The following is a 14,958-nucleotide window of genomic DNA, read 5'->3' as shown; positions in this document are numbered from 1 at the left end:
GTTAAATAATGATTACTAACAAAAGAATAAAGTAAATTTCTTCTTAAATATGTTTATTGACAGAAATACATCAACGTTTTGTTGTCTAAAACACTTAATTTTCAGCCCCAAAGGCCTCCTACAACAACATCTGAATGGTTGAAAAAAAAGTGTTGCTATATTTGGGTTTTACAGGGTTAACTCTAGTGTCACAACTTCAAGTGATCACCAAAAATACCTTAAATTCCTTGCATATTGTTGGTACTAATGGAAGAGAAATCTTCTGAACAAATTTGTTGTTGAACTATTTAAGATAATCAATTTTATTTTGGAGTGATCTTGACATAATTCTCACTATTACAATTTTTTTCTCAAAAGATTACAATTAAATTATAATTACAATGATCTCTTTTGGTTAAAATTACAGATAACAATAGATTGCATGAAAAAAATGTAATGATTATAATCTATAATCATTCACTGTCACTCAGCAGCATTTAAGAAAAATGAAAAGGAAAACTGATAAACTTCATTTCCTGAAGCTTTGTTGTGTGTTTTGGAATAACCTTTAAAAAATTACATAAATCATGAACATATTCCATGAACATGATGTTATACTTTATCTCAAAAATTACAATTTTTTTTATTTTAATTGCAGAAAAAAATGGCTGCTTTAGGCCGTATTTGATAATAATGTAATTTAAATTTTTGCTAAACAAAATTGTCACGGTAAAAAAAAAAAAAAATCAAAAGTACACATTTACTTTCAGAGTTTTCAAATCAGCCATTAAACATTATCTATTCTACAAGATTGTGCAAAACTTTTAGGCAGCCTAGAACTTTTGTTTTGAAACAAGTCCCTCCCCCAAGAACAGCTCAACAGAATTTTTGTTTAAAATGTACAAACATTTCTATTTCCTCCTTAATACAAATAAATTAAACTTAATGCTAGATTTTTCTTTGTATTTCATTAAAGAAAAAATATGTAGTTGCAAACTTAATATTCAAGTAATTAAAGAACTTAATTTCTTTTGTTTAGTAGGAAAATCCCGATTAAATATACCTAATATTATTGTAAAATAAATTATATATTATATTTATTTAAAAGTGAAAAGCAATGTTACACAGCAGCTGCATGCCCTGATGTACTATATGTGGTCAAAATTTAAAAAATGTTAAACTTTTTTTTGTACAATTAGCCATACAGCAAAACTTATTTCACTTATTTAAAATAAAATGCACAGAAATGACAGACAGTTGAGTCAAATGCAGCTAGTAGCGACTGCTAGCAGGGCTGTAGACTGTGCACGCTTGTTCTCACTCACTGCCACCATGCCCCTAATTATTCATAACTTTATGGTTTAAACTATGTTATATGGATGAGTTATATGGAATTTTACCCTCCCATGTTTATTTCTACTGTAAAGTTGGACATTTTAACATGGACTTCTACGGCAGCTTTGGGGACTGTCAGCAAGGCAAATTGCAAGCATGAATAATATTTGTTCAGTGTGTGTGTGTGTGTGTGTGTGTGTGTGTGTGTGTGTGTGTGTGTAAAATAACTGTAGGAAAGAACACAAAAATTAGGAGGAAAGAACAAAGCGCCAATCCAGCGATTTCATGCACACGTGATAAGTTGCATTTTTGGTGATGCAAAGGACAGAATGACAAATGTTAGACTTTTAGTGAGGTTATAATCAGGCAACTGGGGTTCTTGGGGTGTGTATGTGTGTGTGGGGAGAGGGGGGGAGCCCCATCAAGCTTCACTGCAGAGCTGCCTGCGCAAAAATTCCCATATTGACGCATATGAGATTTTACACACTGACCCACTTCCCCTCCCCGAAGCGAGATGGGACGTTTCCAAGCCCCCACTGTGGGAGGGTATAGTCTGTGCACAGCCACAAAAAAAAAAGAAACAAAAAGAACACCCATCTCCCCGTTTCCCGCAGCGCACTGTTTGCGATAACGATGGAAGCCGTGCGCATTTTATGTCTGCGAACCAGAAGCGGAGTAACTGAACCGCAACAGATCAGAGTGGGGTTAAAAAAAAAAATAATAATAATGACAACGACCGCAACCCAACGACACTGCGGCTTCTGCCGAACTCTTATTTTGAAAGGCTTCCCCCTCCCCTCCTGTGTTGACGCGAGAGGAGAAGGCAGCTGAACCCGATGCCTCCTCCGAACGGAATTTTTCACCCATCGGAGAGTGTTGATGTTCATCCCACAATTTGTCAAAGAGATATCTGCTGGCGTGCTTTTTTGTTTTTATTTTAGTCTTCATTTCCGTCTCCGCTGCGAGGTGGGAACACGGATTTTAACGTTACATAACCAGGGTCGCTGTCCAAGGTGCTGAAGTGAACGGCCGCGCGTAAGTCTCAATAGCACGATTTACAGCGAGAAGAACATTGACACAATCGCGTTAGATCACTTCATGTGCGTGTGTCTTTTTCCTCTCTCTTATTTTGTTTTTATTTTTATTTTTTAAAGCCCACACAGAAGGTCGCAGGCCTGTCAGCCGGGGGGGGATCCGCTCAGCGTTTCTTCTTCTTCTTCTTCTTCTTCTTCATCGCCACCACCACCACCATCATCATCATCATCCTCTGGTGAAAAAGAATTTCCTGAGGTGGAGAAAAAATGTCGGGGCAGACGTTAACGGATCGCATCGCCGCTGCGCAATACCAGCTAACGGGATCGGACATGGCCCGGGCTGTGTGCAAAGCCACCACGCACGAAGTGATGGCGCCCAAGAAGAAGCACCTGGACTGTAAGTGCGCCTCGATCGTGCACCGATCATAAGCAAAGAATCTGGGATATTGACTTATCTGCTACTGCTTTGCATGCATGGGCGTGGTGGACAGACAGGCCATTAATATTGTCATAGTGATGACCCCTCTGGTGACCCTCTGTGTCAGTGGAGATGACTGACATTCACACAGAACGACTTGAAGCATTAAAGCTACAGTATGCAGGATTTGCTGTACGGGTGTTTATTAGCAGAAACGGATTATAGCATTCATGATCATCAGTTAATAAATGCGTTTAAGTTTAGAATGAGCCTTTCATGTGTAGATTGGAGTTGCACCACCACATGGCTACAGTAGCTCATAGGGGACATATGCTTCACCTTTGCATTTAGCGCAGCCAAAAGACTGAAGAAAAAAGGTGAGTCAGTGGTTGCTGGTGCAGGCTAACAAGTTTTAGAACCCAAATTTTGTTGAACTGGAGGATCTATATCATAATTCTCCAAGGCCCTAATTTTTGTGTCTGTTATCTGTTAGTCTGTTTGCAGAAAATTCAAAAACTACACACAGTTAGATTGACATTTTTTTCAGGAATTTGTCAGATTACCTGAAAATGTGCAGAAAGACTTCTCAGAAGCAAAATTGTCACTCTAAAGGTCCCCTGACACTTGCACGACTTTGATCAGTGCACTTGCACGCACATCGTCGTGACGATCCCACCCATTGTGTTCCCAGATGGACACTGCGCTTTGTTCCACTGGCTGCCACACGTTGTGCACTGGACGCTACGTATATAAAATAATTATTTTGTAGTGGATTAATCATTTTCTCTGCGAGTTGGTTGTTGAAAACGCCTCTAATCACTTCCGGAATCACATGTTGGAGGGATTATATTTCCCAGATGGTTTGGGAATGCCTTGGGATTCCCCTGGAAGAGTAACAGGACTTGGCCGAGGATGTGGAAATGTGAGATGGGCTGCGTGGTCTGCTGCCACCAGATTAGATGAGATTAAATTCTCAGGTAAATTGAGGTTCCAAAAGCATTGTATAGCAGCACACAGGGTAAGAAGCACACAGAGTATCAAAAGTGAAAGAAAATAAAACTTTGCAGATATACAAATATAAATAATACCAGAAATAGTGCTTGCTACTGGTTTATTGGCTACTACAGTTCCTCTCCTTCCCTTCCTCTGTCTTCCTATTACTCCTCTCCCCGAGTGAGTCTGATGGCCTGAGGGAAAAAGGAATTTTTCAGTCTGTTCGTCCTGTGCCTGGGAAGGAGCAGTTTGTGGCTGAAGAGGCTACTCTGGATCCGGAGAAGTGGCAAAAAATGAATGAATTTAATATAATCAATTTATAATCAATATATATATATATTAAGTACTTTTATTTGGGGGAATTTCAGCTCAATTAGAGGGGATTACGGGGATATGCGCTGTGGATCCAGCTAAGTGGGAGTGAATGAATGAATGAATTGAATTGAATAAATTTACTAAAATATGTATTTTAAGTGCATTTATTTGGAGAAATTGAACATGCAGAGAGAAGGTGATCTCCAGTTTTTGGGGCACAGGAGGAACTTACTGCTTGTCTCTACATCTGGAGTTGGTCCCCGTGTCCTGGAGTGTGGCTGCCCACTGCCCCTAGTGGTTGGATTGTGTCTAACTGTAATGAGGATGGGATAAATGCAGAGCACAAATTTTATTGTATGTATGTTCAATGACAATAAAGACTTTGTTGGGTTTGGGCTGCAAAATGTGCTGCCACGTTGTAATAAGAGAGAAACTAAGAAATGTGCTCACTTATGGAAATTCTATAGTTTATTCTGTAGTGTGACTTTCAGTTTTGCAATAATCAGCGTGAAATTTTTGGCTTGAATGGACCAGGATCAGTTGTACCTAACCTGGAGTCCTGGTTGGCGGCCACTCATCCCTACCTCCTGAAAGTAGTCATTTATCTGGGGCAGTCAGGTGATAGGAGCCAAATATGTATTTTAATTTATTTGAAACAAAAAAGTAATTATTTTTTATGTAGAAAATCAAATTTTGATGCAATTTGATGCTTTTAAAATATTGACAACAGTCAAAGTTTCAGTTTGTTTCTCTGTTCCTCCCAAAACTTGATGCCAATGACGGTCAACGTCAGAATGATAAAGGATTCTATTTTGGCAAAAGTCAGTGTCATTGGGGTCAAAGGTCAAATATTTGATGTACACCCCTCCCCCACCCCCACCCCCACCACTCCAATGTGCACCAAACTTGACAGACATATGGGACGCGGGTCTGGAATTATCCAGGCGATCTCAAATTTGGCAACGGTAATTGGGGGTCAAAGGTCAAAATTCAAGTTTTTAACTCTGTGGCCCAAACTTGGCATGCATGTCAATGCAGGTTCTGGAATTACCCTGAAAGGTCAAATTGACCAAAGATCAGTCATTGGAGTGAAGGTTTGTTGACCAACTTCTCCCAGATCTTTTTTTCTGATTTCTTTGGTTTATCACTGAAAATTGCCCTTAAAGAACTAATTTAGACCAAACGTGATGCACACTTTGGTGGATTCCAGAACTGCCCTAGCAGAGTCATCAACAGGTCAATCATTTGGGTGAAGGTCAAGGTCATTGAGGTTGGCCTCGACTGTCTTTATGCTCAACTGGTCCATTAAAATCATCATTAAAATGTACAACTCGTGTAAATATTTTCCCACGTAAAGTAACAGACGGCTTTCCTCAGAGCTCCGTTTCATGTTTATATCAGCCATCAGCTCACTCTGACTCTCACATGTGAATAAAAACATCAAACCTCACAGCTTGTTCGACACGTCGAGAGATGAAGCGTGTGTCACGGCCTCACAAGCAAGCTCTGCTGCAAATACTGAGTCAGACCAATGCTGCATAACCATCATCTGATTGGCTCTATGTGTCATTTGGGTGCCTGTTGCTGTCTGCGTGTCGCCGCCGGTCACCTCTGGTCTTGTGTCTTGGACGTGGGCCTTATATCTTGTGATCTTCTCCCCTGCTGAATTATTTAATAATCAGCTGATGTCTGTCTTGAATTATTTAAACAGCCAAAGGTGACGATGCCGATGCTCAGATGCAAAAGAGCCCGTCCTCCTTCCACATCTTCTGCGTCTTTTCTTTTGTGTATTTGTGTATAACTGAGGACTGTACTTATAGTTCATGGGCCAAGCAGGTTTTCGATAACACTTAAGGGGATGAAACAACACTTAGAATCCAGCCTCAGTGTACCATGTCCTACACAAAAATGTGTGATAACCATCCCAGGGTGGTAGCTATAGCCAGCCAGGGGTCAATGAAAAATTACACAGAGGTCAAAATTTTAAAATGCTTCAATCTTAAAGAGAAATATACCACATTATTTGTCTGATCATAACAATTCCGAGAAGGTATAGGTTTGACTATCTGTAACTGAATTCTATGGAGTTATGGTGTAAAAACAGTAAAAATGGTGACAAATGTCAGTTTCAGTTTGTACAGGGGTCAAAAGTTAAAGTTGCTCCAATTTTGGTAAAACGTGATGCAAGTTATTGCTTGAGTTAATAGGGTTTTATAAAAGAATAGTTTGCACCATGTGTCATGCTTAGTTATCATGTTACAGAGTAACATATGTCACATGTCATAGAATCCAATGGACGTCAACCTTATTTGACTTTTACTTAAGAGATCAAACATTCAACACAGTCAAAACTAATCCATTTATTAATCCTTTTATTTCAACCAATAATTTGTATGATTTTTACTGAAATTGGAGAAACTTTTACTTTGACCACTGTACGAACTGCAATTGACCTTTGACACTATTTTTGCTGTTTTTACCCCATAACTCCAGAACATTCAGTCATAGATAGCCCAAACTATACCTTTTTGGAATTGTTATGATCAGACAAATAATGTGGTATATTTTTCAACACGATTGGAGCATTTTTAATTTTGACCTCTGGATAACCCTTCATTGGTGCCAACCTGTCTACAGCTACCACCCTGGGATGGCTATCATACATTTTTTGTAGGTCATGGTACACTGAGGCTGGATTCAACGTGTTGTTTCTCAGTCCACACAGATGAACATGGGTACTGGCCTTGGGTGGGGAATTAACCATAGATGCCTGGATAAATCCTTGATGACATCAACATAGGGTATCTGAGGAGAGGTGTTTGGGTGCAGTTAGATTTCACCATCTTGGCTGTGCCTGACTACGCCTATGGTCAAAACAAATGAAGCCCGAACACACCAACCTATCTCAAAATTACCAAGCTAGCTAAGGCTAACAGGCTAAGTCACTGGTTTGCTAAATGAAGAAATATTTTTGTGAACTGGATGGGGATTTCAATAACTGCTGAATTTGGTTGCAGGGTATTAAAACATGTGACAGGTATATTGTCTCTGTAACTGTGGCACCATCAGTGGCACTAACATCACCAAGCTATCAGTACCTGCTAATTAGTGCTGCTGGCGGTAGCAAACAAATAAAATTCTAAAGAAAATACTGGAGTATTTCTTAGATGGTTCCTTAGTACAAATAACTGCACAACATGGCATACTATCTCAGATATTTGTAATAAAATACTAAAAAAGGACAAACACCTGGCAGGTAAGCTATCACACAAACCATCTACACCTCTATTTTTTCATAATGTCACAGCTTAAAATCACTTAAATTGATGAGTTTTGCCAGGATGTTTATTTCTGGTGTAAAGTTGGACATATTGACATGGACATCTCAGGGGATTGAGTCATTTTCAGAGCTAGCTTCAAGCAGCCATTCAGAACTTCAGAGTTTGGCACTTCAGTTTTGACTTCATTTTTCAGCACAGGAAGTTGCCGCTTGGAAATAACCTGCGGTGGACTGGTGTCCTGTCCATGGGGACTCACAGACTTTCATCCAATTCAAGCTATGGTATCCAGGGATAATTTCCAGCACAATGACTTCTTCTACCTCTTTTCTTCATAGTGTTCACACAGTTGCACGTTTTGAATTTCATGATAATCGTCCCCAAAGTCAACAATTCCCTGTGTGTGCTTGTAGAAAATTTCCAGTTTTGGCCTGAAACAGCTTGTTTCTTGCCCCTTGAGCCCGTTGGTGCTCTGCAGGCAAAGTGTGGTAAGATGCCGCCTCGCTGCAGGATGAAGGGGGCGTGGTGTGATGTGCAGCACAAATACGACGGAATAATTGATCATCTTCTAACACGTTTGATGCAAAGTATGTGTGACACTGGAAATATATAACTTTGTTTGATTGAAGTGCTGCAGATGACCTTTGGGGTGGATGTTGATGAAGATGTGGCTCTGCATTAGTAGCGGTGAGATTTCCGTGGTAACAAAATTCTTGTGCTGGAGGATGATGCTGTAATGACAGAATGAGACTTTGAGCAGGAAACGGGCAAATGACAGGGTACTGAAGAGAGACGGACACTGAGGATAGGGCTCCATCACCCAATTATTATGCTAATTAGGTGAACGTTGTGGCAATCACTTGGGCTATGCATATGTCTTGTTGCAGTTGAATGCCTGCAGAATATTTTACAGAACATATATTCACAATTTCAGTGCAGTTAGCTGATTGAACATGTTTACTATTGAACAGGTGTACCTAATAAAGTGGCCGGTTTGTGTATATAATTGATTTGGCGCAGACCCACATGCAGAAGGAGAGTGATTGCCTTGGTGGAGGTATACCCTGTATACCCTCTCTGAGTGTCCTCATTATAGAGTGTCCTCTTTATAGAGGACACTCCAGTTAAGGGGTTTCATCCATCCTCAAGCATCGCACAGCTGTGTGTGTGTGCATGCAGAAACTCAAATGTTGGTCTGACATGATTTGTTTCAGCAATCAGTTTTTCAGCAGATGCAGATCCTGAAGTGGGTTTGAAACTGACTGTCAGCCACACTCAGGATTTAGAAATGTTTTTTTGATGCTCGTGAAATCAACAAAACCCCTCACAGGGTGCACACACCTGTGCACAAACACATGCTTGTAAAGTTCATTCTTAGAAGTCTGCTGTGGATTATCGTAAGAGTCTTTGTGTTTGTCTAATCCTCATGAGACACACACGCACATGTGCAATCAGTGTGTTTGTGTGTCAGGTAACATTACAAAAGAAAGGCTTTTGTCCCATAATGATGATGAGGCTCGCGGTCATTATCAGGTATCATGGGCTGAAAGCGCAGGAGCGCGGCTGTAAATCGGATTATAATCATCGTGATATGATAATGTCGTGTAATCGCTTTGTGGACTGTGTGTGTGCGTGTGTGTGTGTGTGTGTGTGTGTGTGCTGTTTTACAGTGAAACAGTTCCAGAAGGACCAGTCAGGAACACAATGCGGCAGTTTTCGTGCTGTTGTTTTGAATACCGACATATGTTTCACATGTTCAAGGAACTAAGCAACTCCAGTTGGCCTGACTCAACTTGAGGAGCATCTTGCATATCTGGATCAGTAGTTTGCAATAATCTGTTCAAAACCTGCAACCATCCTAAACCCATTAACTCACCCCCAACCTCTTCCCGGTGCTGCTACTTCTTTTTTTAAGTACTATTCCCCATTCCCCATCCTCTGTTTTCTTCTTCTCGGCAAGACCACGGTCTAGTCAATACTGTAGCCTTCCTTTCCTTCCATTATCCAGATTCACATCCTTGAAATAATAGATCCATGTGTCTGATCATGGCTTTATTCTTGGTTCCATGCTTATGACACCTGCACAACAGCGCCCCCTTCATCCCATTGGAGGAACTTATTCCCTCTTCAAAAATACTTGCTCAGCCATTCTCAGTCTGAAATACCTGGTTTGAGGAGTCATTTGGGATCCTAAGGAGGGCATGCAGGAAAGTAAAGTGTAAATAGATGCTCAGTGAAAGATTGTCTTTCACATTACCAACAGACTGTTAAAGCGGTAAAAACTATTTTTCCCAACATAACCCCAAGTTCCTCTTTGAGACCTTAAACAGAAACATTGTTGACTCCACCACAATGACTCCTACTCAAGTTGGCTATAATTTAATTGGCTTCCCTCAAATTGCCAAAGGTCAAGTTCCACCCTGTGTTTAGGGGCTCCTTATTGGGCCCACTTATGTTCCCATGCAGGGACATGTAAAGAAGGAGTGCTGAGGGTGCTGCAGCTGTAGCTACAAGGGGGATAAAGATGACTAAGCAAATCAAATATGGCATAAGCATAGTAGCAGACCTAAGTAACTTCCACCAGTCAAGTCAAGTTTGGAAGCATGTGCTGGTACCGTACTGTACCATTCAACCGCCTCAGGTCCTGGATGGCAAATACCCAAGTAGCCAATAGGTCTGTCCCCACCTCCCTAAACGAGCCATCTATCTGCTACAGCCAGGTGAAACATGGGTGTCCCCTTGGTCTTCTCCAACTACTGGGGACGTCAACACTGAGGCGCCTACATAGTGGATAATGCACAGAGAAACACGTCACATTTCCAGGTTGTGGCTAATATTTACTCACAATGCAAGTAATACTACTCATGTGAATCTCATGAAGAAACTGCTCCTTTGACGCAGCAGTACCCAAGAGACTTTGTACCAAACACATCCAATTGTCACCTTAGGTTATTGGTCAGCATCCAAGTCTCAGAACCACACAGTAAGACTGGAAGCACCAGGACCCTAAAGATGTGTCTCAGTCTCAAAGGCTTAGCACCTAGAGATACGAATGTCACGTCTAAGATAAGCCGTGTCTCCAAGTTCAACATTTTCACCACATACAGACACACTTCTGATGTCTGAGTCCAGGAAGTCATTGAAACCCCCACTCTTAGTCTTGATCCAGGACAATCACATTCCCAGACACCCTGATCCCTCACTTAACTTTTGATATGCTGTAGTCAGGGTATCTGCTGATTTCACAAAAATCACAGCATCATCTGCAAAGTCAAGATCAGCAAACCTTTTCTCATAAACAAAGGCACCCAAGCTACTGGTTTCTACATCCATAATCAACACCCAGTCCATGCAAGCAGTGACCACTGCAGGAACCACAACACATCCCTGAGGAACACCAGATTCTAAACCATACAGCACTCGCAGGATCTCTGTATAGATTGACTATGTTGTCCAGAAACATTTTGGGAAATAACAATACTAATGTACCCAAGGGTCTCAAACAAACAACATTCAGAGTTCAGATGCAGCACAGAGCTGCTGCAAGAAGACATCTTCCGCTGCCTATAATCAAAAGCAAGCAACAAAGAATTAAGAATGCGTCGAGCCGTTTAGTGCCTCGAGTGCACTGCACAGCCTCCAGGATTCATCTCATTAGAAAAATGCCAGTCATCCTTTTATTAAAGTGTTCCTTTAATTCCCGTACACTTCATTAAATCAGTCAGTCTGTTTTTAGATATCGGTTACTATGACAACTTGTCTCGTGTTTTTCTCATCTGTTTTATCTGTGTCTGGAGAAATAATAGCACGCCTCATGGTGATGCAAATAATAAATCAGGCATTTTGTTTAATTATAAAATAAAGCAGCACTAGAACGTTTAATGTAAGAGTTGACAGTTTGGATCTCTATCGGTTGCAGGATAAATTGCTTTTGTGGGCAAGCATTCATTTAACACTTTTTTGTCAGTGTATAAGCATAATATTATTTATGTTTTTGAAAATAGCAATCAAAATATCCCAACCTGCAATATAAAAGAAGATAAATCGGTGTGTATATATATATATGTGGGCTTGAGACCAGAGGATACTTGGTTCAAATCACTAAGGGCCCTTGGGCAAGATCCTTAATCCCATAGTTGCACCTGGTGTGTAGTGAGCACCTTGTATGGCAGCACCCTGACATCGGGGTGAATGCGAGGCATTATTGTAAAGCACTTTGAGCGTCTGATGCAGATGGAAAGGCACTATATAAATGCAGTTCATTTATATATATATTAGGAATAGACCGATAATCGGTCGATAATCCCTCTGGGTGCTCTGGAGGGATGCACTGAAAATCGGTTGGGCCGATAATTGGTATCAGCCAATAATCCCTCTGGGTGCTCTATAGGGATAGACCGGTAATTGACTGAGCTGATAATCATCTGGGCCGATAATTTGCCTGACCAATAATCGGCCAATTATCGGCCGAGGCGATTATCAGTCTATCCATATGGAGCACCCAGAGGGATTATCGGCCAATACCGATTATTGGTCAGTCCCTAATATATATATAGTAAAGTCACACACACAAAAGTCTGTATCTGCACACATAGAAAATGCCCTGATATATGCAGTTTTAGACCTGAAACAGCTTTTTTAGAGTTCTGTGACATATGTCGCAGAAGTCAATATCTGGACGTCCACTCCAAAGCATGCCCACTGAGGTGGTCTACACTCTGTGTAACACAACCAATCATTGTGCTGGTGAAAGACACACAGTTCAATCATAACATTGCACTGATCATGGGTGTGGCATAGCTGCTCCTCTCCATTTAAAGCAACAGGCGCAGAAACAGATCATTTCCTGCAAATATGTCCGTGGAGTTCTTTTGTGTTGTCACACCACAGTGTCTATGAGGTATTGTTGGCAACAAACTCTGCTGTCTGTTTTTAAGATTCCTCAATATTTGCTTCCTGAAACGATGTGCATGATATGACCCCTTTAAACCAAAGGGGCCAAAAGCTTCATGTGGTCTTCCATGCACTGATGTGATTGACTGGACGTCTGCCTCCAGGTTGCTTTTCTACTGGAGACCTCACTGCCGACCTGTCGAAATGACAAAGCATTATTCTCTACCTGCACTGCATGCTCTTGCACGAGCATCATTTCAGCGGTGCATCACGACTTCCATCTTTGCATTCTCAGTGTGTCTTACAGCAGTTACACAGCAATAACGGCACATCCAAATTAGTCAGTTTTCTATGAATAATATAACTAAATTATAGTCGTTCCTCATTTTCATGGTGTAATATGTGATTCTGTCTTCTATTTGTGATGGGTGTTTTTCTGACTGGTTATGTTGCAGACCTGGTGTCAGCCACAAACACCACCAATGTGAACATCCCTCAGATGGCTGACACACTATTCGAACGTGCCACCAATGCCAGTTGGGTAGTTGTCTTCAAGGCTCTCGTCACCACCCACCACATGTGTGTGCACGGCAATGAGGTTAGCGAGAGCGCCGTGCATGCACACTTGTCATATCTCCTGCAACTGAACACAAGCTTAAATTCAAAATCTTTTCCGACACCTTTTTTTTTTTTTACCATAATTAGTGTATCAGATATCAGAGTACCAAATGTGGCACAAATACTCCTTTGACATTACTCTTTAGAAAAATGGGCTGGCCACTTGAATTTTCAATAGGCAGGCCAGGTAGGGGTCAGCTGAACAATTACACAGGGGTCAAAATTTAAAAATTCTCCAATCATATTGAAAATGCTGCTACATTATTTGTCTGAACATAAAGATTCCAAAAAGGTATAGTTTGGACTATTTATGACTAAATGTTACGGAGTTATGGGGTAAAAACAGTAAGAATGGTGACAAAGGTCAATTTCAATTTGTACAGGGGTCAAAAGTTAATGTTCCTTCAGCTTTTTTTTTTTATAAAAAAGTGATGCAAATTATTGGCTGAGTTAATAGGGTTTTTAAAAAAAGAATTGTTTGCACCATGTGTCATGCTTAGTTATCACTTTACGGGGTAACATATGTCACATGTCATAGAATTCAATGGATGTTGACCTTTACTTTGGAGACCAAGCATTCAACACAGTCAAAACTATTCCATTTATTAATCCTATTAGTTCAACCAATAAATTGCACTACTTGTTACCACAACTGGAACAACTTTAACATTTGACCCCTGTACAAACTGAAATTGACCTTTGTCACTATTCTTGCTGTTTTTACCCCATAACTCCATAACATTCAGTCACAGATTGTTGTGTGGGCCGCTGAAGAGGAGGGTACTGCTGGCCCACCACCACCAGATGGCTCCCTGCTTGAAGTGCGGGCTTCAAGCACAAGGGCGTTCATAGCAACCTGGAGTGACAGCTGGTCACCCGTCATCAGCACCAGCTGTCACTCATTTCACATCATACCACCACCATAAAGGCCGGACTGCAAACTCCACCTCCCCGCCGAGGAAATCAGCTACCTTGGAGGTAATTTTCTCTGCTGACTTGAAACACTGAGTAATAATCTGAACTTCTTTGCAGCCGTTTTCCTGTGGTGTTTCCTATCTGTGGAATTGGCGTTTGGTGTGATCAGCGACGGCTTCGCTTCACACTCCAACCAGATAAGTGGTTAGACAGGAGCTGCACGAGTGTGTGATTGGAGGTGGAGGTGCTCCCTCCCAAAAGAACACAGACGGTGGAATTACTGAGTGTGCGAACTCACACTCATCACAACTGTTTTCAGTTCTCTGCCAGCGTACCCTGTCTGACAGCTGGAGACTGTGGCCACCTGGGGATCCAGGACTTGCAAGCTCCGGTGTTCTTCAGATCCGTTGGCGGTGAAGGCTGTGTGGGATCCAGCTCGGGTTCTAGACGGAGGTCTCCTATCCTCAAGCCTGCCCACACGTCACTTAACATTTAATTGTCTGTGGTACCAAAACTGTTTGTCTGTATTCCGTTGTGCATTTCACAACATTAAATTGTTACTGTTTGGCTTATCCATTGTCCGTTCATTTAGCGCCCCCTGTTGTGGGTCCGTGTTCCTACACTTTCACAACAGGATTCTCGGCCAGCATCATGGATCCGAGGGGCGTCAACCATCGCTTGAACAGCCAATGGAAGAGCAAGTGAACAGGCATCAGCAGGAGGCGTGTTAGGTGAGCTGCAGCAAATCTTAACCGCTTTCACTGCTCGGCTGGACTTAGTCACTGAGCAGATGTGATTCTCAATCAGAGGATGGAGGCTCTCACCGCCCAGGTGGAAGCGCAGGCACCGGGCGCTGCTGCAGCACCTCCTCCTGCTGACCGGAGGCCTGAGACAGACATTCCACTGGTCGTTCAACGACCCCCCCCACCCTCCCCTGAAGCTTACGTAGCCCTCCGGAGCCGTACGGAGGCTGTGTCGAGACTTGCGCGACTTCTTAATGCAGTGCTCGCACGTCTTTTCACAGCGTCCGTCATGTACGAGTCAGACCGCCAGCCGGGTGGCTTACGTAATAAACTTGCTTCGAGGAGAGGCACGCGCCTGGGCTACGGCGCTCTGGCAGCAGAATTCGTGGCTCCTAATGACGTATACTGGTTTGTGAGGGAGTTCAAGCAGGTTTTTG

General features: G+C 41.9%; 1 pseudogene; it reads left to right on the top strand.

The window, feature by feature from the left end:
* Positions 1–2,104: 2,104 nt before the first annotated feature.
* LOC117502709 overlaps positions 2,105–14,958 on the top strand; it is a 48,005-nt pseudogene continuing 35,151 nt past the window's right edge.

This window comes from Thalassophryne amazonica, chromosome 21 (genome assembly GCF_902500255.1).
Source record: "Thalassophryne amazonica chromosome 21, fThaAma1.1, whole genome shotgun sequence".
Taxonomy (NCBI): domain Eukaryota; kingdom Metazoa; phylum Chordata; class Actinopteri; order Batrachoidiformes; family Batrachoididae; genus Thalassophryne; species Thalassophryne amazonica.
The sequence above is the reverse complement of the archived record's forward strand: the minus strand, read 5'-3'. Positions and strand labels throughout refer to the sequence as shown.